At 37.8% G+C, this 26,526-nt stretch overlaps 1 long non-coding RNA gene across 1 annotated transcript in view; it reads right to left on the bottom strand.

The window, feature by feature from the left end:
* The window catches only part of LOC135968995 (uncharacterized), a 336,916-nt gene that overhangs the window by 279,776 nt on the left and 30,614 nt on the right, over positions 1-26,526 (bottom strand). Inside the window, exon 2 of the long non-coding RNA XR_010584045.2 lies at positions 15,268-15,395. This is a non-coding gene — a long non-coding RNA (uncharacterized lncRNA). The remainder of the gene's footprint in view (positions 1-15,267; positions 15,396-26,526) is intronic.

Genomic DNA, 26,526 nt, shown 5'->3' with positions numbered 1-26,526 from the left:
GTAGGTCTCTAAGGATTTGCTTTATGAATCTGGGTGCTCCTGTATTGGGTACATATATATTTAGGATAGTTAGCTCTTCTTGTTGAATTGATCCCTTTACCATTATGTAATGGCCTTCTTTGTCTCTTTCAATCTTTGTTGGTTTAAAGTCTGTTTTATCAGAGATTAGGATTGCAACCCCTGAATTTTTTTTTTTTTTTTTTTTTTTTTTTTTTTTTTGCTTTCCATTCTCTTGGTAGATCTTCCTCCATCCCTTTATTTTGAGCATTTGTGTCTCTCTGCAAGTGAGATGGGCCTCCTGAATACAGCACAGGATGGTTCTTGATTCTTTATCCAATTTGCCAGTCTGCATCTTTTAATTGGGGCATTTAGCCCATTTACATTTAAGGTTAATATTGTTATGTGTGAATTTGATCCTGTCATTATGATGTTAGCTGGTGAGTTTGCTCATTAGTTGATGCAATTTCTTCCTAGCATCGATGGTCTTTACAATTTGGCATGTTTTTGCAGTGGCTGGTACCAGTTCTTCCTTTCCATGTTTAGTGCTTCCTTCAGGAGCTCTTGTAAGGCAGGCCTGGTGGTGAGAAAATCTCTTAGCATTTGCTTGTCTGTAATGGATTTTATTTTTCCTTCACTTACAAAGCTTAGTTTGGCTGGATATGAGATTCTGGGTTGAAAATTCTTTTCTTTAAGAATGTTGAATATTGGCCACCACTCTCTTCTGGCTTGTAGAGTTTCTGCTGAGAGATCCGCTGTTAGTCTGATGGGCTTCCCTTTGTCAGTAACTCAACCTTTCTCTGACTTCCTTTAACATTTTTTCCTTCATTTCAATCTTGGTGAATCTGACAATTATGTTACTTGGGGTTGCTCTTCTCGAGGAGTATCTTTGTGGTGGTCTCTGTATTTCCTGAATGTGAATGTTGGCCTGCCTTGCTAGATTGGGGAAGTTCTCCTGGATAATATCCTGAAGAGTGTTTTCCAACTTGGTTCCATTCTCCCCGTCACTTTCAGCTACACCAATCAAACGTAGATTTGGCCTTTTCACATAGTCCCATATTTTCTTTGAGGCTTTGTTTGTTTCTTTTTACTCATTTTTCTCTAAACTTCTCTTCTCACTCCATTTCATTAATTTGATCTTCAATCACTGATACCCTTTCTTCCACTTGACCGAAACGGCTATTGAAGCTCGTGCATGTGTCATGTAGTTCTCGTGCCATGGTTTTCAGCTCCATCAGGTCATTCAAGGTCTTCTCTACACTGTTTATTTAAGTTAGCCATTCGTCTAATATTTTGTCATGGTTTTTAGCTTCCTTGCAATGGGGTTTGAATATCCTCCTTTAGCTCGGAGAAGTTTGTTATTACTTACCTTCTGAAGCCTACTTCTGTCAGCTCATCAAAGTCATTCTCTGTCCAACATTGTTCTATTGCTGGCAAGGAGCTGTGATCCTCTGGAGGAGAAGAGGCTCTCTGGTTTCAGATTTTTCAGATTTTATGCTCTGGTTTCTCCCCATCATTGTGATTTTTTTCTACCTTTGGTCTTTGATCTTGGTGACCTACAGATGGGGTTTTGGTGTGGATGTCCTTTTTTTGATGTTGACGCTTTTCCTTTCTGTTTATCAGTTTTCCTTCTAACGGTCAGGTCCCTCAGTTCCAGGTCTGCTGGAGTTTGCTGGAGTTCCACTCCAGACCGTTTTGCCTGGGTATCACTAGTGGAGGCTGCAGAACAGCAAATATTGCAGAACAGCAAATATTGCTGCCTGATCCTTCCTCTGGATGCTTCGTCCCAGAGGGGCACCTGCCTGTATGGGGTGTCAGTTGGCAAAGATTCCAAAGGTGTCCAGTTGCCAAGGCTATGGGTGCCTGCAGGGATGTTGGGGTCTTTAGTGACAAAGGCTTCTGAGGTCCTCCTGATATATTTTTCTCCTATTGAGGAAGTCATGTATAAGGATCTTGGTACCAGATATGGATTGCAGATATGCTCACAATGGTTATGGCACTGGTGTCTGATGTGAGGCACCTTTGGAGCAGCCACAGAGCAAAGATCTAAAGCATGAGTATTTGTAGAGCTACTGGGGCTCCAGGATCTGGGGCAGCAGTGCCATCAATGTCTGAGGCACAAATATCTTACTATCACATTCGTAATGGTTTGTAAGATTATGGTCTTCTTGATCAGTCATAGAACTGGTATCTGGAGGATGAACAGGCATAGATTTACAGAAACTGCTGCAGCTGTCAAGCCAAGGTCTAAAGCACAGGTATGTACAGAGTGGGGATCTGGGGCAGCAGTGCCATCAATGTCTGAGGCACAAATATCTTACTATCACATTCACAATGGTTTGTAAGGTTATGGTCTTCTTGATCAGTCAGGGACCTGGTATCTGGAGGGTGAACAGGCATAGATTTATGGAAACTGCTGCAGCTGTCAACCAAGGTCTAAAGCACAGGTATGCACAGAGTGATCAGGGCTCCAGGGTTCACATAGAGGCTAGGTCATAGCAGTGGTGGTTCTAGTGTTTGAGGCAAAAATGCATTGAGGCCACAGAGCAGGATTCCGGAGCGTAGGCATGTATAGAGTGACTGTAGCTCTGGAGTCAGGGGTACACATAGGGTTAGGTGGAGTGGCAGCTTCAGTCCTAGTGTGGCACCATAGCAACTCCTTGGAGGTGGACACAGCCATTTCTCCCTTGCCATGGGATTTGTGGCAGAGGTGGCTGTTAGTTACCTCAGTGTCAAAAAAAAATGTCAATGTCCTTTGAAGAGCAGTCTGCTGCAGACCATAGTGGGACCTGATGCATGAATGACACTGATAGCCTCCATCCTTCTTTGTTTCTAGCCATGACCAGACTTCTCAGGTATGCCAATGTCCCCAGTGATCCTTTCTGTGTGGTTAGTCTCCTGTTTTTTGTTGTGCGTTTGCTTGTTTGTTTTGTTCTGCTGCATTGCTGCATATTTTTAAATGGACCCTTGAGCTCTCACTAGGTTCACATCATTTGTGGTTATTTGTTGGAGGAAAAAATGCTTATATCACCAATGCTGCCATCTTGCTGATGTCACTCTCCCTTGCTAACTTTACTTATTACATCTGTTTGTTATTTTGGGATCCTTTAGATTATCTAGATAAATAATCATATCATCCGTAAATCGGAAGACTTTTTTACTTCATAATTTCCAAATTCTTTCATTTATTTTTCTTTCCTTATTGCCTTGTGTAGGATCATTAGTGTAATGTTGAAGAGAAATGTTTGAGGTAATATTCTTATTTTTCTCTGATTTCCCAAAGGGTCAACCAGCAGTATGTTATTAAGTTACGGCTTTTTATAGTTGCATATTATTACATTGAGAACATTCCTTTCTATGTCTAGATTTCTGAGAGTATTTATCAATCATAGATGCTACATTTTGTCATTTTTTCTGCATCAGTGTGTAAATTGCATAAAATATTGATCAACTCTAACATTCTTGTAATAAATATGTTTTGGTCAGAATGTATTACATATTTTTGGTAAATTTGATTTTTTAAATATGTCATTAAAGTTTTGGTTGTTGTTTTTCATTTGTCTTTCTTAGACAAATGTCTATACATTTGTCTAAGTATAATATTAGTCATTAATTTTCTATTATTTGAAAGCTAGTGAAGCCATTTAGAATTGGTGCTTCTGTATGAGAATGTTTTAAATTACTCATAATTTGATAGCTGGGTGTCTAAAGCAAGCCCAAGTACTACCAGAACCACAAGTTTAGAGTGGAATGCTTCACAGGGGTTAGTTAATAAATTAAAAGTTGATGAGTGAACATCTATAAAGTGCCCACTACAATGCTCACTGTTGAGAGCTTGGAACAGAATCAAAAAGAAAAGCCAAAAACATCTTGCTATATTTTGTCCCTTTCAAGAAGATTTCTTAATATTGAAAAATCACTAACTAAGGCTCGGGTCCTAGAAAAGGATAGGTGAGAAAGGTTTATGACCCTCAGGCATCTGCTTTAAGATAAGAGATAGGGGTACCAAAACAGAGATATAGACCAATGGAACAGAACAGAAGCCTCAGAAATAATACCACACATCTACAGCCATCTGATCTTTGACAAACCTGACAAAAACAAGAAATGGGGAAAGGATTCCCTATTTAATAAATGGTGCTGGGAAAATTGGCTAGCCATAAGTAGAAAGCTGAAACTGGATCCTTTCCTTACTCCTTATACGAAAATTAATTCAAGATGGATTAGAGACTTAAATGTTAGACCTAATACCATAAAAATCCTAGAAGAAAACCTAGGTAGTACCATTCAGGACATAGGCATGGGCAAAGACTTCATGCCTAAAACACCAAAAGCAACGGCAGCAAAAGCCAAAATTGACAAATGGGATCTAATTAAACTAAACAGCTTCTGCACAGCAAAAGAAACTACCATCAGAGTAAACAGGCAACCTACAGAATGGGAGAACATTTTTGCAATCTACTCATCTGACAAAGGGCTAATATCCAGAACCTACAAAGAACTCAAACAAATTTACAAGGAAAAAAAAACAACCCCATCAAAAAGTGGGCAAAGGATATGAACAGACATTTCTCAAAAGAAGACATTCATACAGCCAACAGACACATGAAAAAATGCTCATCATCACTGGCCATCAGAGAAATGCAAATCAAAACCACAATGAGATACCATCTCACACCAGTTAGAATGGCGATCATTAAAAAGTCAGGAAACAACAGGTGCTGGAGAGGCTGTGGAGAAATAGGAACACTTTTACACTGTTGGTGGGACTGTAAACTAGTTCAACCATTATGGAAAACAGTATGGCGATTCCTCAAAGATCTAGAACTAGATGTACCATATGACCCAGCCATCCCATTACTGGGTATATACTCAAAGGATTATAAATCATGCTGCTATAAAGACACATGTATACGTATGTTTATTGCAGCACTATTCACAATAGCAAAGACTTGGAATCAACCCAAATGTCCATCAGTGACAGACTGGATCAAGAAAATGTGGCACATATACACCATGGAATACTATGCAGCCATAAAAAAGGATGAGTTTGTGTCCTTTGTAGGGACATGGATGCAGCTGGAAACCATCATCCTTAGCAAACTATCACAAGAACAGAAAACCAAACACCGCATGTTCTCACTCATAGGTGGGAACTGAACAATGAGATCACTTGGACTCCGGAAGGGGAACATCACACACCGGGGCCTATCATGGGAAGCGGGGAGCGGGGAGGGATTGCATTGGGAGTTATACCCGATGTAAATGACGAGTTGATGGGTGCTGACGAGTTGATGGGTGCAGCACACCAACATGGCACAAGTATACATATGTAACAAACCTGCACGTTATGCACATGTACCCTAGAACTTAAAGTATAATAATAATAATAAATTTTAAAAAAATAAATAAAATAAAATAAAATAAAAAGATAAGAGATGGGGATTGAGTGCCCATGGGGTGAGTGTGGCATGGCAGGATTGAAGGATGCAAGGATGCTATGAGTTGGGCGTGTTGAGGGAAGTTGTGGTTGAGGAAATAGATCTCAAAAGGGTAATGAGTCTGCATTACTATCTTCTGTCCTCCAGGGTTTGGCTTTGCCTTTGAATGGCTTCTGAGTGAAACCAGGAATAAAAGACACTATGTCCACTCCGGTATGACTTGCTTTCATATGCATGGGCCCATCAGTCATGATGATGGATTTATGGGTGAAGAGATATCTTGAAAAGAGGTATGGTAAGGTTACCAGGGGAGTGGTGGGAAGTCCCTGAGAAGATAATGAGCCTGACCTTGGGAAATATCAATGAAAACAGCTTTCCTGATTATGTCCCATGAACATCTACCTAAAGAGGAGTGATTATTTGAAATACACACACACACACACACACACACACACACACACACACACACAAGAAAGTTTGAGTAGTTAATAATCATAAAGCAAACACCCACATAAATCTCCTGCCAATTAAAGACAAAGTATTTCCAGGACTTCAAAAGCCCTCCCCATTGCTCCAGCTCATTTTTATAGGTAAACTTAATCTTGACTGTCATAATGACTATGCCTTCACTTTTTTCTATAGTTTTATCATCTATCCCTAAAGAATATATTAGTTTGTTCTATTTTTCATTTGTATATAATAAAATCATACTTTAACATTTAATTTCTTTAGTAGTTATAGAGCCCTTCAAAGTTACCATTTCTTACAAAAAAAAATTAGCTGGACATGGTGGTGCATGCCTGTAATCCCAGCTACTCAGGAGGCTGAGGCAGGAGAATCACTTGAACCTCGGAGGGAGAGGTTGCAGTGAGCTGAGATCGTGCCACTGCACTCCAGTCTGGGTGACAGAGTGAGACTCCATCTCAAAACAACAACAACAGCAACAACAACAACAAAAGTTACCATTTCTGTTTTCTTTTTCAGTTTGGACTAAGGATTTTCAAGGAATTGTATATTTCATCTAAGTCATCTTATTTAATTTCCAATATTGCCCTATTGTCCCTTTAAGATGACTAAAGTATACATTGGCATCTCCTCTTCAATTTTGGTCGTGTTTTGCATGTTCTCTCTCCTGCCATTCACTTGCTTGTTCTCACTCTTTTGCTGTCTCTAGCTCTTGCTTGCTTGTTCTCACTCTTGTGCTGTCTCTAGCTCTCTGATTGGTTCAGACCAGATATGCATTCATAATTTTAATAACATTTTCAAAGAACCAACTTTTGGCTTTGTTGATTTTTTAATATTGTTTGTCTTAGATAGAGTTCTGTTCTATTTTTTTTTTCATATTTCTGCTGTATTATTTTCCTTGATTTTAAATACCTCCCCCTTCTCTAACTTCTTAAAGCAGAAACTTGAGTCATTAATTTTAAGCATTTTATGTCAGACAGACAGACAGATAGATATAGATGATAGATAGATAAATAGGAGGCAATAAGGATCATGGGAACAGAACATTGAAGTAATTAATTAATAGCTCTTATTTGGAATAAAATAGGAAAAGAACTTCAATCTTTATTTCTTTGTGTTTTAACATAAAGTATTTATCATGGTAAAATTTAATAATAAATGATTATTCTTCTAATAAAACTTTTCACCTTTTAAGTGTCACATTCTGACAATAATTAAAGAATAAAAGAAGAACATACATTAGTATGATTTTTTTTGGTATTGAAATTAGGACAAAACTAGTAACATACCCAACATTGGGTAATATATCTGTGAATCTGACTGTATGAAATATGCAATAAGAAAACTTTCTGATTTCCTCCTATTAGATTAAAATTGTTTCCAATTTACACCTAAATATTAATCCTTGTCCCAAAGGAATTATTGTTACATTTACAGGCAGAAAACTTCAGATAGGACAGAAACCTATTCCCTCCTCTACAGGAAGCCCTTCTCCCACCACCACCATTTTACAACACAGAGTTCAGTTGAGATGTCTTACAGTGATGATATAAATTAGGGTGTTGGCTAAGTGTTTGTGTCCTCTGGTGTAAAATGGTGAACTGAAAAATGATAATAATAATAATGAAATCAAACCCAATTCTTAGATGAACCCTCTAAAAAGGAAGAACTAAAGAAAAAGCAATTAATTAACGTGACACTAGATTTTCAGCAATGGAGACTTTAGAAGACGTTTTTTAAAAAGTATATAAGTGTCTATTCTTAATAGCATAGTACCTAGAGAATAATGCTCAAGTGTCAGGAAAAAATATCCTTCAGCTATCATTTTATTCTCTTTTCATATGTAGTACATGTTTATGACAAAATATTTATAAAATATTGATACATAAAAAGAATACATGGAAGAGGTTCCAAGATGGCTGAATAGGAACAGCTCCAGTCAGCAGCTCCCAGCATGAGTGATGCAGAAGACGGGTGATTTTTGCATTTCCAATTGAGGTTCCAGGTTCATCTCACTGGGGCTTGTCAGACAGTGGGTGCAGCCCACAGAGCAGGGCAGGGCATCACCTCACCCAGGAAGTGCAAGAGGTCAGAGAATTCCCTTCCTTAGCAAAGGGAAGCCATGACAGAGGGTATCTGGAAAATCAGGACACTCCCACCCTAATATTGTGCTTTTCCAATGGAATTAGCAAATGGCACACCAGGAGATTATTTCTTGTGCCTGGCTTGGAGGCTCCCATGCCCATGGATCCTCGCTGACTGCTAGCACAGCAGTCTGAGATTGAACTGCAAGGTGGCAATGAGGCTGGGGTAGGGGTGTCCGCCATTGCTGGGCCACAAAGTGGCCCAGAAATTCAAACTAGGTGGAGCCCACCTCAGCTCAAGAAGGCCTGCCTGCCTCTGTAGATTCCACCTCTGGGGGCAGGGCATAGCTGAACAAAAGACAGCAGAAACTTCCGCCACTTAAACATCGCTGTCTGACAGCTTTGAAGTGAGTAGTGGTTCTCCCAGCATGGAGTTTGAGATTTGAGAATGGACAGACTGCCTGAAGTGGGTCCCTGACCCCCGAGTAGCCTAACTGGGAGACACCTCCCAATAGGGGCTAACTGACACCTCATACAGCTGGGTGCTTCTCTGAGACGAAGCTTCCAGAGGAAGGATCAGGTAGCAACATTTACTATTCTGCAATATTTGCTGTTCTGCAGCCTCCGCTGGTGATACCCAGGCAAACAGGGGCTAAAGTGTACCTCCAGCAAACTCCAACAAACCTGCAGCTGAGGGTCCTGACTGTGAGAAGGAAAACTAACAAACAGAAAGGACATCCACACCAAAACCCCATCTGTATGTCACCATCATCAAAGATCAAAGGTAGATAAAACCACAAATATGGGAAGAAACCAGAGCAGAAAAGCTGAAAATTCTAAAAATCAGAGTGCCTCTTCTCCTCCAAAGGAACGCAGCTCCTCACCAGCAATGGAACAAGCTGGACAGAGAATGACTTTGATGAGTTGAGAGAAGAAGGCTTCAGATGATCGGGAAAAACAAACTTCTCTGAGCGAAAGGAGGATGTTTGAATCCATTGCAAAGAAGCTAAAAACCTTGAAACGATGGTAGACAAATGGCTAACTAGAATAAACAGTGTAGTGAAGTCCTTAAATGACCTGATGGAGCTGAAAACCATGGCACGAGAACTATGTGACGCATGCACAAGCTCCAGTAGCTGATTCAATCAAGTGGAAGAAAGGGTATCAGTGATAGAAGATCAAATGAATGAAATGAAGCAAGAAGAGAAGTTTAGAGAAAAAGGAGTAAAAAGAAATGAACAAAGCCTCCAAGAAATATGGGACTATGTGAAAAGACCAAATCTACGTTTGATTGATGTACCTGAAAGTGACAGGGAGAATGGAATCAAGTTGGAAAACACTCTTCAGGATATTATCCAGGAGAACTTCCCCAACCTAGCGAGGCAGCCCAACACTGAAATTCAGGAAATACAGAGAAAGCCACAAAGGTACTCCTCGAGAGAGTATCTCCAAGACACATAATTGTCAGATTCACCAAAGTTGAAATGAAGGAAAAAATGTTAAGGGCAGTCAGAGAGAAAGGTCGAGTTACCGACAAAGGGAAGCCCATCAGACTAACAGCAGATCTCTCAGCAGAAACTCTACAAGCCAGAAGAGAGTGGTGGCCAATATTCAACATTCTTAAAGAATTTTCAACCCAGAATCTCATATCCAGCCAAACTAAGCTTTGTAAGTGAAGGAAAAATAAAATCCTTTACAGACAAACAAATGCTAAGAGATTTTGTCACTGCCAGGCCTGCCTTTCAAGAGGTCCTGAAGGAAGCACTAAACATGGAAAGGAACAACTGGTACCAGCCACTGCAAAAACATGCCAAATTGTAAAGACCATCGATGCTAGGAAGAAATTGCATCAACTAACAAGCAAAATAACCAACTAACATCATAATGACAGGATCAAATTCACACATAACAATATTAACCTTAAATGTAAATGGGCTAAATGCCCCAGTTAAAAGACACAGACTGGCAAATTGGATAGAGTCAAGACCCATCAGTGTGCTGTATTCAGGAGGCCCATCTCACTCACAGATACACACAAATGCTCAAAATAAAGGGATGGAGGAAGATCTACCAAGAAAATGGAAAGCAAAAAAAGCAGGGGTTGCAATCCTAGTCTCTGATAAAACAGACTTTAAACCAACAAAGATCAAAAGAGACAAAGAAGGTCATTACATAATGGTAAAGGGATCAATTCAACAAGAAGAGCTAACTATCCTAAATATATATGTACCCAATGCAGGAGCACCCAGATTCATAAAGCAAGTCCTTAGAAACCTACAAAGAGACTTAGACTCCCACACAATCATAATGGGAGACGTTAACACCCTACTGTCAACATTAGACAGATAGAGACAGAAGGTTAACAAGGATATCCAGGAATTCAACTCAGTTCTGCACCAAGTGGACCTAATAGACATCTACAGAACTCTCCACCCCAAATTAACAGAATATACATTCTTCTCAGCACCACATCACACTTATTCCAAAACTGACCACATAGTTGGAAGTAAAGCACTCCCCAGCAAATGTAAAAGAACAGAAATGATAACAAACTGTCTCTCAGACCACAGTGCAATCAAATTAGAACTCAGCATTAAGAAACTCACTCAAAACCACTCAACTACATGGAAACTGAACAACCTGCTCCTGAATGACTACTGGGTAAATAATGAAATGAAGGCACAAATAAAGATGTTCTTTGAAACCAATGAGAACAAAGACACAATGTACCAGACTGTGGGCCATATTTAAAGCAGTGTGTAGAGGGAAATTTATAGCACTAAATGCCCACAAGAGAAAGCAGGAAAGATGTAAAATTGATACCCTAACATCTCAATTACAAGAAGTAGACAAGCAAGAGCAAACACATTCAAAAGCTAACAGAAGGCAAGAAATAACAAAGATCAGAGCAGAACTAAAGCAGATAGAGACCCAAAAAACTCTTCAAAAAATCAATGAATCCAGGAGCTGGTTTTTTGAAACGATCAACAAAACTGATAGACCGCTAGCAAGACTAATAAAGAAGAAAAGAGAGAAGAATCAAATAGATGCAATAAAAAAGTATAAAGGGGATATCACCACCGATCCCACAGAAATACAAACTACCATCAGAGAATACTATAAACACCTCTACACACATAAACTAGAAAATCTAGAAGAAATGGATAAATTCCTGGATACATACACCCTCTCAAGACTAAACCAGGAAGAAGCTGAATCCCTCAATAGACCAATAACAGGTTTTGAAATTGAGGCAATAATTAATAGCCTACCAACCAACAAAAGTCCAGGACCAGATGGATTCACAGCCGAATTCTACCAGAGGTACAAATAGGAACTGGTACCTTTCCTTTTGAAACTATTCTAATCAATAAAAAAAAGAGGGAATCCTCCCTAATTCATTTTATGAGGCTAGCATCATCCTGATACCAAAGCCTGGCAGAGACACAACAAAAAAGATAATTTTAGACCAACATCCCTGATGAACATCGATGTAAAAATCCTTAATAAACTACTGGCAAACCGAATCCAGCAGCACATCAAAAAGCTTATCCACCACGATCAAGTTGACTTCATCCCTGGGATGCAAGGCTGGTTCAACATACACAAATCAATAAACATAATCCATCATATAAACAGAACTAACAACAAAAAACACATGATTATCTCAATAGATGCAGAAAAGACCTCTGAAAAAATTCAATAGCCTTTCATGCTAAAATCTCTCAGTAAACTAGGTATTGATGGGACGTATCTCAAAATAATAAGAGCTATTTATGACAAACCCATAGCCAATATCATACTGAATGGGCAAAAACTGGAAGCATTCCCTTTGAAAAATGGCATAAGACAGGGATGCCCTCTCTCAACATACCTATTCAACATAGTTTTGGAAGTTCTGGCTAGGGTAATGAGACAAGAGAAAGAAATAAAGGGTATTCAATTAGGAAAAGAGGAAGTCACATTGTCTCTGTTTGCAGATTACATGATTGTATATTTAGAAAACCCCATCATCTCAGCCCGAATACTCCTTAAGCTGATAACAATTTCAGCAAAGTCTCAGGATAAAAAATTAATGTGCAAAAATCACAAGCATTCCTATACACCAATAACAGACAAGCAGAGAGCCAAATCATGAGTAAACTCCCATTCACATTGCTTCAAAGAGAATAAAATACCTAGGAATCCAACTTACAAGAGATGTGAAGGACCTCTTCAAGGAGAACTACAAACAACTGCTCAACAAAATAAAAGAGGACACAAACAAATTGAAGTACATTCCATGGTCAGAGATAGAAAGAACCAAATTGTGACAATGGCCATACTGCCCAAGTAATTTATAGATTCAATGCCATCCCCATCAAGCTACCAATGTCTTTCTTCACAGAATTGGAAAAAACTACTTTAAACTTCATATGGAACCAAAAAAGAGCCCCCATTGTCAAGACAATCCTAAGCAAAATGAATAAAGCTGGAGGTATCACACTACCTGACTTCAAACTATACTACAAGGTTACAGTAAACAAAACAGCATGGTACTGGTACCAAATCAGAGATATAGACCAATGGAAGAGAATAGAGCCCTCGGAAATAATACCACACATCTACAACCATCTGATCTTTGACAAACCTGACAAAAACAAGAAATCGGGAAAGGATTCCCTATTTAATAAATGGTGCTGGGAAAATTTCTAGCCATATGTAGAAAGCTGAAACTGGATCCCTTCCTTACACCTTATACAAAAATTAATTCAAGATGCATTAAAGACTTAAATGTTAGACCTAAAATCATAAAAACCCTAGAAGAAAACCTAGGCAATACCATTCAGGACATAGGCATGGGCAAGGACTCCATGACTAAAACACCAAAAGCAATGGCAACAAAAGCCAAAATTGACAAATAGAATCTAGTTAAACTAAAGAGCTTCTGCACAGCAAAAGAAACTACCATCAGAGTGAACAGGCAACGTACAGAATGGGAGAAAATTTTTACAATCTACCCATCTGACAAAGGGCTAATATCCAGAAACTACCAAGACCTTAAACAAATTTACAAGAAAAATAATCAAACAACCCCATCAAAAAAGTGGGCAAAGAATATGAACAGACACTTCTCAAAAGAAGACATTTATGCAGCCAACAGACACATGAAAAAATGCTCATCATCACTGGCCATCAGAGAAATGCAAATCAAAACCATAATGAGATACCATCTCACACCAGTTAGAATGGTGATCATTAAGAAGTCAGGAAACAACAGGTGCTGGAGAGGATGTGGAGAAATAGGAATGCTTTTACACTGTTGGTGGGACTGTAAACTAGTTCAACCACTGTGGAAGACAGTGTGGCGATTCCTCAAGGATCTAGAACTGGAAATACCATTTGACCCAGCCACCCCATTGCTGGACATATACCTAAAGGATTATAAATCATGCTACTATAAAGACACATGCACACATATGTTTATTGTGGCACTATTCATAACAGCAAAGACTTGGAACCAACTCAAATGTCCATCAATGATAGACTGGATTAAGAAAATGTGGCACATATACACCATGGAATACTATGCAGCCATAAAAAAGGATGAGTTCACATCGTTTGTAGGGACATAGATGAAGCTAGAAACCACCATTCTGAGCAAACTATTGCAAGGACAGAAAACCAAACACCGCATGTTCTCACTCATAGGTGGGAACTGAAGAATAAGAACACTTGGACGCAGGGTGGGGAACATCACACACCAGGGTGTGTTGTGGGGCAGAGGTAGAGGGGAAGGATAGCGTTAGGAGATATACCTAATGTAAGTGACGAGTTAACGGGTGCAGCACACTAACATGGCACATGTATAAACATGTAACAAACCTGCACATTGTGCACATGTACCCTAGAACTTAAAGTATAATAAATAAATAAATAATAAAAGAATACATATATTAATTGTCCATTATCTCACCATTAATAAATAACACTCTTAACATTTTGATGTGTTTTTGCCCTTATGTGCCCAATTGCACACCTACTTGCCCTCCTACTCCCAGAACCTGCATCCCTTTGTCAGCATCTCTAGACATTGGAATCAGTTCTTTCAGTGTGCATAGCAGGTAAGAAATGTCAGCGAATTAATGCCCCTTAGCACCCCAAGGGCAACCCACAACCAATAATTGATGGGAACGGTTACATAAATACTCTAGCTTTCTCCCCGCTTGAATAGAATAATTCTGAGGTTCTACACTGTTATCCAATATTCCCCAGTCAATTTCACCTCAGCTGCAGCTGCTCACAATGATATCTTAGTTGAAAATACAAAACATATTAGTTTTTCTCACTTCCTGGTCTTGGTTCCCCACTATTCTCTTGGTCTTTCCTGGACCAACCTCCACTATACAGTACTGTCCAAACCAAATCTACGGAGGAAAAGAAGGAAATTCAGGTGCTCATAGTTAAAATACTGCAGTAACCCTCTCCAGGTAATAAAACATAGCTATGATTCATCTTTGACTTAATATTATAGGTCTGGAGGAGATGTAAATGCTATGAATTGAGACAATGTTTTAAAATTATCTTATATAGCTGTGAGTCTTTACAGTTTTCAAGGTTACAATGTCAATGGTAATAAAAACGTACAAAGCCAAAACATTTTGTGTATACTTCTCTTATTTTCAAATAATAAACTATGTGGTAAGGCAATAAAGGCTTGCTATTTGTTGTCTTGAAGGTAAGGTTGTACCTATAATTTCCCATTTCATGGCTGAAGATTGTGGGAGAAAGATCTATTTCTTCATTTGAAAGATGGGACCACAAATACATAAGAGAACACATATGAAATGCCTTTCACTGTGTATGGTAGACAGAAATTAATTCATATACACAAATCTTCTCTTCATTTTCTTTGTGGAAATTATTTAGGGAATGCTCTCCTATTCCACATTCTTTTGCCTTTCCGGGAATACCATTAACCCTGTATTCTTGCATGAACACGTTGCAAAATGGAATGGCAGGAAGAAGTGATAGGATCTAGTGGGGCAAAGTTCTGCATTTTCCTCAACTGTTTAGATTGTTTTTACTATTATTATTGTCATTTTTAGCAAATTTGATAATCCACTTATTTCTCCTTTATACTTTGTGACTAGCACTGTAAGAAAAATCAGTGTGTTTTTCTCTTTGGCAATATGATATCTCATTGTTCACAAACTCAACTCATGTCTAAGAGGAGAAAGTGACAAGCATGAATGACCTAGTCTGGAAGTAAAAGAAATTTGTTGAAGTCCATCACACACCTTGAATCCATGTCTCGAATTTTAGGCTGGTAGGCTTGGAGTCCAGTTGTCTTCATTTCTCTTCTACCACATCCATGGCCACCGAATTGACTCGCAGCCTTCTTTCTTGCTCCACACAAATCTGCTCTCTGCACAGGAGACGTAGTGAGCATTTAAAATGTATACTGCATACTATTTTACTCTTCTGCTTAAAACTTCTTCTAGGGTCAGCATTAAGGATCTAATTACATTTCAAACGACCTCAAAGCTCTTACATACTGTACAGTCTGACCCTTGTAGACTTTTCAAATCTCTGCTCATTCTACCCTTCCATTCACCTGCCCTATGTCAGCTACCCAATTTCCATTCAGGTCTTCACATCGTTGAGCTAGCTGAATCTGAACTTTTTTTCTCACTTAGTACTGTGGTGCATGGCATGTAAGAGAAATCACAATCAATATTTTTGAATTAATGGATAAACAACTAAACAGTAAAGTATTTGAAGATGAGAAAGATTTTCAAATAAAAAGTTGTCAAGAAATTGAAAGGGAGGATTTAGTACATTATCTGGAAAAACAGTGGATATTGCTAAGGCTTTTCAAGGGCCTGAATCTTCCCACACTGTCCCTGATTAGCCTGGAAATAAAAGTGGTCTGTTGGGCATGGTACAGAAAAAAGCTTCATGCATACATTCTTCCAGGTCAAAATATCGGGGCAGCTGTGTTGATTGTGTTTTTATTATGTATGTGATGTATACCATTGTTTGATGTTAGCAGTTTTCTGATCTTTCAGTTACTGTGGCACATGAAGTTGGGGAAGGTGACCAATGACTGCAATTCAAAGTAGTTTTGCCATAATAAAGTGTAATCTTGCTTATTTTTCTTATCACTACTATTCAGACTATCAGTACTACACAGAGAGGAAGGTATAAGGACAAAAAAAGTAGTTTTGAATTTAAACCACATCATTTAACAATAGATGACCTTGAGCAAGTTATGTAACTTGTTAGAGCCTCAGATTCTTCATCAGTAAAGATGTTTGCAAAGCCTGAATTATGGAACTTAGATTCTAGTTCAATATCATTCTTATAATCAATGCTCAGCAGTTATTTTTTTCTACTATTACTTTGTTTCTGCATTTTTGCCATTACAATGACAATAAGCTGGTGGTCTTTGTGGGTCTGCAAAAGCCTACAATGAAGTTTCCAAGGTTTACCTAACAGTGACATTTTTTGGAGGATGGCAACCTGGGGAGACACGACTATTCTGGAGTGAAAATAACAGCTCATGCATTAATTTAGCAACCATTTGTTAAGTGCCTTCTCTGTGCTAGGCATTCTCCCATGTGGCAGGATAAAACAATGAACCAAACACTCAAGTGAAAGATGAGGATCCAGTTTCATTCTTCTACATGTGACTTGTCAATTATCCCAGCACCATTTGTTGAATAGGATGTCCCTTCCCCACTTTATGTTTTGGTTTGCTTTGTCAAAGATCAGTTTGATGTAAGTATTTGGCTTCATTTCTGGGCTCTTTGTTTTTTTGCCATTGGTCTGTGTGCCTATTTTTATGCCAGTACCATGCTGTTTTGGTGACTGTGGCTTTATAGTATAGTTTGAAGTCAGATAATGTGATGCCTCCATATTTGTTCTTTTTGTTTAGTCTTGCTTCAGCTATGTGGGCTCTTTTTTGGTTCCATATGAATTTTAGGATTGTCTTTCTAGGTATGTGAAGAATGATGATGGTACTTTGATGGGAATTTCATTGAGTCTGTAGATTGCTTTTGGCAGTGTGATCATTTTCACAGTATTGATTCTACCCATTCATGAGCATGGGATGTGTTTCCATTTGTTTGTGTCATCCATGATTTCTTTCAGAAGTGTTTTACAGTTTCCCTTGCAGAGGTCTTTCATCTCCTTGGTTAGGTATATTCCTAAGTATTTTATTTATTTTTTTGTAGCTGTTATAAAAGGGGTTGAGATCTTGATTTGACTCTCTGGTCACTGTTAGTGTATACAGGAGCTACTGGTTTGTGTTCATTAATTTTGTATCCTAAAACTTTGCTGAATTCATTTATCAGTTTTAGGAGCTTTTTGGAAGAGTCTTTATGGTTTTCTAAGTATACAATCATATCATCAGCAAACAGTGACAGTTTGACTTCCTCTCTACTAATGTGGATGCCCTTTATTTCTTTCCCTTGTCTGATTGTTCTGGCTAGGGCTTCCAGTACTATGTGGAATAGAAATGGTGTGATTGGGCATCCTTGTCTTGTTCCAGTTCTCAGAAGGAATACCTTCAAATTTTTCTCATTCGGTATTATGTTGGCTGTGGGTTTGTCATAGATGGCTTTTGTTACATTAAGGGATGTCTTTTCTATGCTGATGGTTTTAATCATGAAGGGATGCTGGATTTTGTCAAATGCTCTTTCTCCATCTATTGAGACAATCATGTGATTTTTGTTTTTAATTCTGTTTACGTGATGTATCACATTTATTGACTTACATATGTTAAACCATCCCTGCATCCCTGATCTGAAACTCTCTTGATTATGGCAGATTATCTTTTTGATATGCTGTTGGATTCAATTAGCTAGTATTTTGTTAAGGATTTTTTCATCTGTATTCATTGAGGATATTTGTGTGTTGTTTTCTTTTTAGTTGTTGTTGTATCCTTTCCTGGTTTTGGTACTAGTGTGATGCTGGCTCCATAGAATTATTTAGGGAGGCTTCTCTCTTTCTCTATCTTATGAAATAGTAACAATAGGATTGATATCAATTCTTCTTTGAATGTTTGATAGAATTCAGCTGTGAATCCATCTGGTCAAGCTAGATCAAAGACTGAAATCCAGGACTTGAAACCATAAAAGTTCTAGAAAATAACATTGGAAGAATCCTTTTAGACATTGGCTTAGGCAAAGACTTCATGACCAGGAACCCAAAAGAAAATGCAACACAAACGGTTATAAATAGGTGGGGCTTAATTAAACTAAAAAGTTTCTGCACAGCAAAAGAAACAATCAGCAGAGTAAACAGACAGCCAACAGAGTGGGAGAAATTCACAATGTATACATTTGACAAAGGACTAATATCAAGATTCTACAAGGAATTCAAACAAATTAGCAAGAAAAAAAAAACAATTCCATCAAAAAATGGGCTAAGGACATGAGTAGACAATTCAAAAAAGAAGATATACAAATAGCCAACAAACATATGAAAAAATGCTCAACATCACTAATCACCAGGGAAATACAAATCAAAACCACAATGTGATACCACGTTACTCCTGTAAGAATGGTCATAATCAAGAAATCAAAAAATAACAGATGTTAGCAGGGATGCAGTCAAAAGGAACACTTTTATACTGCTGGTGGGAATGTAAACTGGTACAACCACTATGGGAAACAGTGTGTGGATTCCTTAAAGAACTAAAAGTAGAACTACCATTTGATCCAGCAATGCCACTATTGGGTATCTACCCAGAGGAAAAGAAGTCATTATATGAAAAAGATACTTGAACACACATGTTTATAGCAGCACAATTATCAATTGTAAAAATATGGAACCATCCCAAATGTCCATCAATCAATGAGTGGATAAATAAATTGTGAGATATATATATACACACACACACACACACACACCACAATTATATATATAATTATATCTATATACTACAATTATATATATATACACACACACACACCACAATCTATCCACTCACTGATTGATGGATATACATATATATATATATGAATGCCATTCAGCCATCAAAAAGAACAAAATAATGACATTCACAGCAACCTGGATGGAACGGGAGACAATTATTCTAAGTGAAGTAACTCAGGGATGGAAAACCAAACATTGTATGTTCTCACTCACAAGTGGAATAACCTAGGAGGATGCAAAGGTACAAGAATGATACAATAGACTTTGGGGATTTAGGGAAAGAGTAGGAGGGAGATGTGGGATAAAAGACTACCAACTGGTTACAGTGTATATTTCTTGGGTGATGGGTGCACCAAAATCTCACAAAGCACCACTGAAGAACTTATGTAAACAAACACCACCTGTTCGTCAAAAACATAGGGAAAAAATAATAATAATAAATAAATAAGACACTCAAAGCCCTTGTCTTCATCAAGCTTGTCAGTTAGTGAGCTAGGCAGATAAGATAAAATAATGTAAATGAGTTGCTTAGAATAAAAAATAAATCAGGGCAAGTGAGTAAAGGGTGACAAGGGAGGCACGGGAAACTGCACCCTGAGTAGGCACTATGTAAGTGTGAACTCAGAGGATGGGAGGGTGTGAGCCACAGAGATTTTAGAGGAAAGAGCTTTCCAGTAATGATCCTGAAACAGGAAAATGTTGGCATGTGCAGAGGTAGCTTCAAGCTTGGTGCAGGCTGATGAGAATCAGGTGACAGCCAGTGTGGGAAGACATGAAACTGGACGGGAAGGCAAGATTCTGTATGTTGGGATAAGGACCCAGATTCCATTCTCATTGGGAATCCTTTGAAAGTTTTCTAGTCAAGAAGGGCCATGATCACATTTTCACCAGGAGCACACATTAGCCCACAAGAAGCACATGTGTGATCTGTTTTTCTTCCTATTTACCTCCCCATTAGAAATTGACAAACAAGGCTCTTATTCTAAGACTGAAAATAGTTCATGATTTCACATTATTATTATGTTTTGCACCTAAATATACATTTAAAGCTCTCAGAGGGTGATTTATGGGTTACTTCCCTTGTGAATCATTTTCTTCTACACATTTTATAAATAGGCAAGCTAAACTGAAATAAGATGTTAACTCTATTTTTCGGCAATGCTTTATCTGCTTTTTAAAATTGGGGTTCTTCTTTAGCTAAGCTATAACTTTCCATTCATAGGTCAGATGGTCATAGGTTCAAGTGTGAGTCTATTACATACTACTTGTGTAATACCTTGGGCCTGCGTATCACCTGTGTAATAACGTGGACAAGCTATCTAACCTTTCTTCTTCCTCTGAGTAATGGGGCTATTATTACCTACATTACTGATATGGAGCTAACACATTGTGCAACACATAATAATAGATGGTTCAGACCTTTCTCTTTCCATTTGAATCTAGCAGTTTTTTGGTTTTTTTTTTTTTTTAAACTCTTATTTTAGGTTCAGGAGCATATGTGCCAGTTTGTTATATAGGTAAATTGTATGTCATGGTGGTTTGGTGTGCAGATTATTTTGCCACCCAAGTAATGAGCAGTTTTTCATTGAGTCTGAGCATGAGTCACTATAAAGATTTGTTTGAATTTGAGAATAGTAAAGGCTGACAAAGGGAAATGATCAAGCACGGTGTAATAACCCTTGATTGTCTTATAATAACTACAGAAAGGTGTGCTCAGTACAACCATTGTCAGACAAAATATTTTGATCAAAGTCCCAGTCTGAAAGATTAGTACCTTCTTGAGAAATGGGCTGTGAATTCACCAGGACTAAATGAAGATAAAGCTTTCTATGGTGGCGATAGACCTTGCTCTCATAGTTCTGTAGCTGGACATAGCTCAGTTCTGACAGATGGTACTGGAGGGAGGCTTTCAGTGTTAAAAAAGTTATTTATTTACAGCTACAGGCTATAATTGAGGTCGTTTAGTCTTCTGGTCTCCAGCCCACATGGGAAAGTGGTTAATTTGAAAAGTGGGAGAGTGGGCATCCCTGCAATGTTGGAAAAAACACAGAATTTCCAGGAAGAGGTCATGGTTCGTATTCTATTTCTGAGTCCTTTATTATGTACCTGATCTGTCTTTGCCCCTACCCCCGGAAGCCTCATAGTTCAGATCTGGCTCTGAGGTCTGCACAATCTGTCCAATTCTAATGCTCCATATGTCTATGAGAATGTTATTAAAAGTTACCTAGGTAATATGCAAAAATAATCTTGGATGTTCAACCCTGTAGTGATATTTAACATCTTAGAAATCTTTTCTTTAGGCTGTGACATCTATCAAGAAAGATGACAGTTCTGAAAAGCAGTTAAGGTGAGAGAGGATTTATCAAACTTCCTATTAACTGCAAATTCGTGGGATGTTTGAAAGTTGTGAGTGAACTCTTAAGACCGTGGTCACGGGGTGGCCTTTAATGTGAAATAGATCTGTGGCTGAATTATGTCTTTAAGACTTGGTGTTTTAATGAGGTTTTATCCCATGTGAGCAGAGACAAGGAGGCCAGCAAAAATGCTATGTCTGCTAGACACTTGATAGTTTTTGTTCCGGGGAGAAGTGGTTAGGCTATGTTCGAGACTACACAATTTTAGGCATTCTTCTGTTTCTTGAAGTACCCCAAAGCTTTCACATGCAGGTCAACTATCTCATGTCCTCCAATGCCCACCTATATCTAAAGATAAAGAGGTAATGGACATTTCCAAATTTATGGCGCCACATTGCCAAATCATTTACTTTCCTGACATTTCAAAGTGATCTTCTACCTTTGTGACCTTTAGAACAATAGATTATTTATGTAGGCATTTCAGAAGATGTACAGAAAGTTTAAATTACTGAAGCATTTTGTGGGCTGGTGGGGACATGGAGAAGACTGAAGTGTGAGAGAAATGGCGATTCCCTTTCACTTACTTTTGAAATGGCTTAAATCATCACCAGAATAAAGGTTACACTAATAAATGTCTCATTTGTTTTAAATTCTCTGAAATGTGAACACTTTCATGGAACATATAAAATCATATACAGCAAATGGGCTGTGGTGAGATACTATGAATTGCAGAAATTCCTTTTCAGAGTTGCTCATTTATTCTCCTTCCCCTTGACCAAGTTCTAAATTGGAGTAGAGTGGGGGTGAGAAATACAGAGTGGCAGACACTGATATCTCTGAGATCAAAAATACTCTTAAAATGCAGAGTGATTCAAAATGTGGTTTTCATTATTAACATGGCATAAAAGAAATTATGTAAAGTGACCATCTTGTTCTTTCCAACATATCCTTCCATCCTTTTCTCTTCACCCATTAAAAGTGAATACCAAACTATAATTCCCCAAATATGCCATGCCTTTGCACATGTCTAAAGTGTCCATTCCCTTATCTTCTATTTATCCTTGGAAATCCAACTACTCTTAGAAGCACTATTGCAATGTAATTAATCAAAGCTTTTGCTAAATTAACTCTATCTTGGAATTGCATTTTCAAGCTGCATATTTTAATGCTTAACTGTGTGGATTCTAAAGTCAGATTGTCAGATTATAAACCTTGGCTTCATTATATATTTGCTGTGCAACCTTGACCTTAGGTACATTTCTTAATCTACCAGTGTATCTTATTTATATCCAAAATATGGAAATGTAGTTTGCCAGTCCACATGGCTTTTGTAAGGATTATAAAGGTATATACTAAAAAATTTTAAAAAGCAGTGCTTGACATAAAGTGTTCAATAATTGTTAGCTATTGTTGTTATATCTCTGTTATTGCATATGTAATACAACGTGAAAATTAGGTGAAACCAACTACATTGGTAATGTTTCACTCCCTAATACCTTCCCTGGAATAATAATGATCTTTTGTACTACTCTAATTCAAGATCATACTGTTAATCCTTTGGCCTTGTCATTTGTACCAGTGCTCACTGCCTTCCAGCCTTCATTCATCTCTCAAGGAAATACGGACATTGGTTTCTTGATTTTCCATGCAAAGGTAAATCCAGTTAGGGAGCAGCCCTGTTTTATCATTTTTCTCCAAACATTACAAAGTAGGATTTCGCTTCTTTGGAATATTTTGATTATTCCACAATTCTGCTATAACTAAATGGCTTACATGTTCCATGAAATTTGTCTTCTTTCCAACAAAAAAATTTTTTAAAGTAGAACTTAGTCTGCAACATTTTTCATGAGTCCATCTGTTCAAAGCATTGTTCAAAGTTATGCATTGTGCTAAAACTGTGACTCATAACAGGTATGTATAGTAAGCCTAGAGCTGTTAGTGGTCCCCTTTGGTACTTCGAGAAGATGTCGCTTTTAGAAAATAAAACAGTAAGTCAGTAGAAATCAAGCTACGCTACAAGATAGAAAGAAAATACATGTCTGAAGACATCGTTTGAACACCTAGATCGAGTTATGTCACTTCCCATCTTTATGACCTTTAAATAATAATTCTTGATATCAGTAGTGTTAGTGAGGGCCATAGTAGCAGTACTTTGCTCATACTAGGTTCTATGTAGGGTCTGTCAACGTACGCTGGAATAATACTTCTCGTATACCTGACAAATTTCCTCATTTTAAAGGGATATAAAAATCGGGTATTTTCATTCTTCATATATTTTCCCAGTTCATGGTATATTCCTGATGCCACTTGAGGCATTGGGATACAGCAGTGAACAAGGTCTATACACTCTTGGGCCACACATTTTGGATGTACGTGACAATCCATGGGTCTGGCACATGGCAGAAATACAATAAAGATAGGTCCTTTCCCTTTTACTCCTTCTGAAATTATCTGGATAACTTAATACCTTTGTTATAAATCCAAAAATATATAACCTGACATTCAAGAAAATGGGAATATTTAGCCAAGAAGGTAGAAGATATTCCAGAACACAATAGCCATCTTCGATTATTTGACACAATGTCACATGGTAAGAAAGTATACTGTCTTATAGAATTAAAAGGAAATAAATGATGAGGAACAATTAGAGACACATCATGGCTTCATATAAGAAATTCTTTTTTACAGGCATGAACATGTTCTTCATGAGGTCAGGAACGATGTCTGTCTTATTTCCCATAAATTTTATGCTTAGGACAGGAGGGGCACATGATGAGCTTCAATAGGTATCTGTTGAACAGAGTAATAAGAACTTGGGAGACTGAGAAAATGAATGATATAAGGCAATAAGCTGCCTCTTAAGGTTGTGTCTTTCCATTCACTTGAGTTTTCAAAAAGCATTTGGGCAACCTTGCCATTAAAAGTCCTCAGTAGCTGGAACGTAGAATCTGATTAGGGCTAAATGACCTTAGGGTCCTGTTTGCGATTCAATGCTTAGAATCCTTTTTCTATGATTCGATACCTTGTCATAGGTTATCCTCTCTCTCTCTTTTTTTAAATTTGCCAACACGGAGTTCCCCTCCATTTACATCAGCATTACTGCGTTCTGCTCTATTAGTTTCTTAATCTCTTTGCTAATTCCCATATGTTGCTGCATCATTTAATTAAGGGTCATGCTGCTGTGTGGCTGGGGCTCAGACAACGTCCTTTCCTGCTGCGAGTACAGCCAGGCTCTTGGGAATGTGGAAGGACTCGCTCCACCTGGATTTTAGAAAACCTGGTCCAGCTTACATTTCTTGAAAATTTTGCTATGAAAGGGATTCATGCATACATCAAACACAATCAGAATCTTGGAACTGTTGTTTATTCTGTAGTTTTTCAATCAGAAGAAGAAGAGTAAAAATATCCCAAAATAATAGTAGTGTTTTGTAAAGTATCTGATAGAGAGGTGGGAAAAGACCAGAATCCAATAAAAGGTTTAGTCATCTAGCTACTAATGGCATGACTTTGGGAATAGGAGTAGTTTTTCAGCACTACAGATTCTCACCAATAAAATGAGGATGAGACAAGCTATAATTTTATTTTCTCTTACTATTTACAAATCATTCTACCAGATATTTTCAAAAATTAAATTGAATCCTTCAACAATCCCAAAAGGTAGGTTGAAGATGTGTTTGCATTGAAATTTACAGAAGCCTCCTTCTATAGACTAGAAAGTTGATATAATTTTAAAAACTGTATAGTGTAAAATGCTCTGTAAATTGTTGAATAAAACTTTAATTTCTTCACAAAATGTATAAGAATTACTTAATCTACTTTAACACCACACATACATAAAAAACCTGATAACATAGCTCATTATTTTTCTACACACTTACAAGAATTCCTTAAAAACAGAATGTTTCATAAAATCATCCAGAAACAGAATCTATTAAGTGTCCATGATATTTCCACTACCATAGTAAACACTGAGGAAAATGAAGACAAAATACTAAGCCTTCTAAAAACGCTATTTCAGGTCATTAATAAATGAGATGATCATTCTCTATATTACTTAGACTACATCTGGAATAGTATATGCCAGTTGGGTTCATCCCAAATTAAGAGAGTAATTTTGTTTTTGGCAACCCTTCAAATGTTTTCAAAGGATCTGAAAATCATGAACTATAAAAAATATTTGAAAGAACTGGCATTTAACCAGACAAAGGAGAAACAAACCCTCAAAAGCGTATGACGGGCTTCCAGTTTGAGCTGGAAGAGCTTGGGTGTCATCAGTCCCATCCTTAACAACAAGAAAATGCTGGGCAAATTGAAAAACAATCATCTTTTGGGGGCTATTGTGAATAGAGTTAGCAGGACAAACCAATTTGAAACCTGGAGAGATGGGCAAATACAGAGAATCAAGCCAGGATCTGCTTACCTGTAGCAGAAGCTGCTGAAGCCATAAAGAAGTAGAAACATTTAAAGGGCAATTCTGATCAACTGCTAGAAGTTGACAGTGGACTAGTTTGGGGAGGGCTCCACATATTCATGGGCTTTACGTTCGGGAACATTACCAAGTGCTCTTGGTAAAGATATAAGAAAGATCCTCACATGGCCCTGGCAGGGGGAGGAATAAAGAATAATTGTGACTATGCCAAAATTTTTATTTATAACTCTCTAGGCAAAAATAATTTATCAGAGCCTGTCCTAGAGACATGGGAAAAGGGAATTCCTCGCCATGCAGCCACATAGAGTCTCTCCGTATTACCTGAAGAGAGTAGAGGGGGCTATATATGAAGAAACATCTTGAAAGTCGTAGGTAAGAAAAACAGACCCACTAAAAGACTTAAGTTTAATTAAAAGATTATATATAAATTCCCTGCTCCAAACCTTACCACCATATCAACAGTGGATAACAGTTAAAGGAGCTGCAAGAAACAGACCCTCGGAAGAGTATTTGAGGAAGTTCAAAGTCAAGAAGAGAGACAAAAACAATGATACTAAAGGAAGTTAAAGCCTCTGAACTGTACAGCACCAGCAAACAGTAAACAAAGCCCAACTCCTAGCCAGATTCACAAAATCATAACACTTGAGGCCTATGTTCTCCAGTTCCATGTTACCCAATATAACATGTCCAGCTTTAAACATAAAAAATTATAAAACACACCAAAAAACACAATCTGAAGAAACAAAATAAACATCAGAACAAAACTCAGATAAGGCATAGATGTTGGAATTATCAGGCAAGGAATTTAAATAACTTTGATTTATATATTAAAG

This window comes from Macaca fascicularis, chromosome 20 (assembly GCF_037993035.2).
Source record: "Macaca fascicularis isolate 582-1 chromosome 20, T2T-MFA8v1.1".
Taxonomy (NCBI): domain Eukaryota; kingdom Metazoa; phylum Chordata; class Mammalia; order Primates; family Cercopithecidae; genus Macaca; species Macaca fascicularis.
The sequence above is the reverse complement of the archived record's forward strand: the minus strand, read 5'-3'. Positions and strand labels throughout refer to the sequence as shown.